The sequence below is a fragment of the Gossypium arboreum genome, chromosome 10 (assembly GCF_025698485.1).
Source record: "Gossypium arboreum isolate Shixiya-1 chromosome 10, ASM2569848v2, whole genome shotgun sequence".
Classification (NCBI taxonomy): domain Eukaryota; kingdom Viridiplantae; phylum Streptophyta; class Magnoliopsida; order Malvales; family Malvaceae; genus Gossypium; species Gossypium arboreum.
Genome location: NC_069079.1, coordinates 99,069,436 through 99,074,256, shown reverse-complemented (window position 1 = coordinate 99,074,256; position 4,821 = coordinate 99,069,436).

Below are 4,821 nucleotides of genomic sequence, written 5' to 3'. Positions count from 1 at the left end.
ACACTGAGCTCGTGTAGTTCGCCTCCCTCAGTCTTCCTTTTTTAGGTATTTTTGTATGCTGTTGCTGGACTCGACATGTCAGAGGTCTCGAACAGCTACGTTTAGAATCAACTTTAAAAGTATTTTAATAAATTCTGCATTTATAAATAAATAGTTTGAACTATACATTTTATTTTGAATATTGTGGTATGAATTTTGAGTTTTACACACATAAGCGACTTTTTGACTAAAATTTTTGTAATATCGAAATTTTACAATGAAGAGTTTTATGTAACTTAAATACCGTATGTTTTCTAGCTGGTTAAACTCAAATTTTATGTACAATAATTTTTATGATCAATGTAACCTCCGAGATTCGGTCTAAACTTCTAGGCTGAGTTTTGGGCAGTTACATTTAGTGGTATTAGAGCTTGGTTTACAAAAAATCGGCCTATATTTTTACGTGTCTATGTGCACGTGTGTTCATTTTTTTTAAAAAAAAAATTGATATACCATACCACAGTATTTTGAAATTATATGTGTTTCACTAATTTTAAGGAGATAAAATGTCTGAGACTCTAATGTTGGCCAAGGTGGAAATTCAAAACTGTAAGATTAGAAATATAAATTTTCATATTTATTTTTTTTCGTTTTCTAAAAATGTAAATTCTCTAATATAGTCACAAGACCGATATAGATTCTGATGGTAAGCATGATCATGAGGGTCAATCTGGTGAGACTCTAAAAAACTCGTTTGTTTCTCCGAGACGTGCGTTGATTCAGGAGTCAAAAGTCAATATGGTTCTGCCAGCTTCGAGTAGCTGTATGGGTTCCTTTTCTAGTTGACTGCATTAATATGCATATGGTTAAGTGACTGGGTGTAAGTTCATTTGTTGGTATTCTGTTTGGTTGACTTAAATTGTATAGTTATTTTTGTGTGTATTAAAGTGCTAGCATGATGACGTTTTGGAGCACCGTGTTTGTGATAATAAGTGTTTTGGCACTAACCCATTGACGGGTTATTGGTTAAGTTTCTGTCTATGATGTGGTGTGCTTGTTTGTTATATTCTGTTAGGACGTTGACCTCGAATTTACCTTCTATTTCTGTATATCTCTGTAAGTGTGTTTTGCTATTGAACTGCTATCTGGAACTCTCTTTTGTAAATCTGTTATTAATCGTTTCGAACTCACACTGAGCTCATGTTGCTCACCCCCTCAATTTCTATTTTTTAGGTATTTTTGTATGTTGTTGCTGGTCTCGACACGTCGGAGATATCAGACAACCACGTTTAGAATCAACTTTAAAATTATTTTCATAAATTCTGCATTTATATATAAATGGTTTGAACTGTAAGTTTTATTTTGAATACTGTGGTATGAATTTTGGGTTTTACGCACGTAAGTGACTTTTGTACTAAAATTTTTGTAATATCGAAATTTTACAACGAAGAATTTTACGTAACTTAAATATCGTATGTTTTCTAGCTGGTTAAACTCAAATTTTACGTACAATAATTTCTATGATCAATGTAACCTCCGAGATTCAGTCTAAACTTCTAAGCTGGGTTTTGGGCCATTGCATTTAGTGGTGTTAGAGCTTGGTTTGCAAAAAATCGGCCTGTGTTTTTACGTATCCGTGTGCACATGTGTTCATTTTTAAAAAAAAAAAGTTTTGATATACCATACCACAGTATTTTGAAATTATGTGTGTTTCACTGATTTTGAGGAGATAAAATGTCTGAGACTCTGATGCTTGTCCAAGGTGGAAATTCAAAACTGTAAGATTAGAAATATAGATTTTCGTATTTATTTTTTATTCATTTTCTGAAAATGTAAATTCTCTAATATAGTCACAAGACCGATATGAACTCTGATGGTAAGCATAATCATGAGGGTCAATCTAGTGAGACTCTTAAAAACTCGTTTGCTTCTCCGAGACGTGTGTTGGTTCAGGAGTCAGAAGTCAATGTGGTTCTGCCAGCTTTGAGTAGAGATAACCCGAAGGTTAGTACCGAGGCGTTGACTCGAATGGTGAGAGAGGTGTTAGAGAAAGTCTTCGAGACTAGTTTAGGGACGAATAGAGAGTTAGTTCAAGGTAGGTGTGTGGATTGTGGGAAGAAAAGGGATCGTAGTCTTTTGAGGTTGGAGCCTTAGTCTATAAAGCATATAAGAACGCAGTTGTATGATAGTAAAGGTTGTGTGAATTATTCTTGTAATTGGGCGAGCATATTGGTTTGTGGCCACTGTAAGAAGCGTCATTCGGGCGATTGTCGGAAGAAGTTAGGAGCATGTATTAGATGTAGGTCCACGAAGCATCGGATTAGAGAGTGTCCACAACGAAATTGAGACATGTATAGTTGTAGGTTGTTGTGATTCTTTATGTTATTTATTTGAAAGATATGGATGTTTATTCATTGGATAACATTTGTGTCTGTGATGGATTAATGTCTATCTGGTTTAGTAGTTAAGTGTTTGGGTATGTGTCCGAATTTTTTATGTTAAAGTATAGTATGCTAGTGCTCGGGTTTAGAGTGCGCAGCGGGAGCGTAGTAGTAGAGTTTTTCTTAGACAACTGTTCTGTTAATGGGAAATTTCGGGGATGAAATTTCTTTAAGGAGGGGTGAGTTGTAACACCTCGAAATTTGGAGTTGGAATTTTTGAGATTTGTAGGTAGGGTCAGTGGCTAGATCGGACAATTGGGTTTATTGCTGTGTTTTATGTCAGAATGGGCCTCCTAGTCTGGTGGTTGGTTGTGTATTAGTTTACTTCTAGGTTCTGGGTTAAAATCCTCATGCGTATTTGAGGAATTAATTTTTTTTAAGTTTTGTTTTTTTATTATTTTATGTTTATTATATTTTTATGTTATTTAATTTATGGTATTTTTATTTTTGGAAAAAAAAGGTTGTTTCTAAAAAATCTCTTCTAACGTTCTTCTCTTCTCTCTTCACATTTTCTTCTTTTTCTTTTAATCTTTGATTTTCTTCTACTGCTTCTTTTCGATAGTTTCTTTTCATATCGATTGGGGTTCGACTCTTTTGCTTCTACTTCATTTTTTTTATGTGTTTTACAATTTCGTCGATAGGAGTTTTCAGAATTGGTGAATTTGAGGCATCGATCACTTTTGGGGGTTTAAATCGTGATTTTAGGTGTAGGTTTCATAAATTTTTAATTTAATCTTAAATTATTGAATCAATTTTGAAAAATTTGAAAATTTCAGGTGTTCCAATGATTGCATAATCGTAATGTTGTATCGCTATTAAATTGCGTAAAATTCGACTAATTAGGGTGTGTTACAGCACTATTAAAGGTTAAGGATCTTTTGACGTCAAAATTTGTGTTTTCTAGGTTGTGTCGATGTGGTTTCGTAACCACACGGGCGGTCCATATAGCTATGTACAATAGGGATTTAGGGTGTTCGATGATTTTTGGTACCACACGGGCTTGTGTCCCTACACGAATGTGTGAGATTTCCACACGGTTGTGTCTCCTCTGCTCTTAATTTTAACACTTTTGGACAATGAGTTACACAGGCTGCTCACATGGGCATATGACCCCTCCACACGGGCGTGTGTGGTATTCACACGGGCGTGTAGACCCCCACACGACCTGGGTACTTCCACACAGCAGTGTGGCCTCATGCCGCCAATTTTTGTACTGTCTATTTTTATATCTGATTACAATTCTGTTTGTTCCGACCTTTGGCTAGGTCTCTGTAATGGTGGTAGGGACTTTGTTTCGGTATAGACTTGTGCGTTATTCGCAATCATAGCTTTAATTAAGCGATTCAGTTGAGTGTTAATTGATATTATGTTATATCTGATTCTAATTCTGGGCATTTGAATGTGTATATTTCTGATTTCGTATTATGTTTCTGAAAATCTATTTTTGAATGGTGTGCATTTTTCATTTTGCATTTTACATTTGCATTAGTCTTTTTGGGTTGAGTTGTGAAAAGAAGAAAGATTGTTTTTGATCTGGCAGTTTAACTGCAACTTATCGGTACAGCGGTTTACTGCAATGCACTGTACTACATATATGCCAAACTTTCTGCGTATTATTATCTGAGGAGCTTAGTCCACATACATGGTGTGTAGGGTTAGATGAGCCTTTCAAGGTCCTATGTGGTGTGTTTGGTTGGATGAGCTTAAACAGCTCTTTTAGGGTTTGATCGGGGGACGGATAAGTGCTTTGGCTGGATGGGTGGGTTCCTTTCAAAATACTGCCAAATGTTTATTCTTGGTACAAAATTTTCAATGATTTATATTAATTTATCATTCCTTGAAGAAAATGATATCTTTATAATCCTATTGGTAAGAAATATGATATATGTGTACATTATTGTTTGAATTACTTTTTTCACGTACATTCTTTGAAATGAATGTCTGCAATAAATATAATAGTTTCTTTTTGGATATTTGTAGATTTTGGCATATTCCTTGAAGCAAATATTTTATGTAATTGTTTAAAAATTATATTTATTTTGTTGACTTAGTGGCATTATAAATTTCACATTGATTTAGACTTTTCCAATAGTAAATGTCACAATAGTACTTATATGTGGATACAAAGTAAAAGGAATAACAGTAAAATTATTAATTTGTCACAATTTATATTGACATGACTAATAAAATTGAAATACATGTTAAAATAAACCAGAAGTTTTCTGATATAAGTGCATTTACTACTTGGCGTGACCAGTTAGACCATCCTGGATCATATATGATGCAAAAATTAATTGAGAATTCATATTGACATTCATTAAAGAACCAGGAGATTTTTTAATTTAAAGAATTCTCATTTGTTGCTTGTTCTCAATGAAAATTGCTTATTAGAAACTCACTA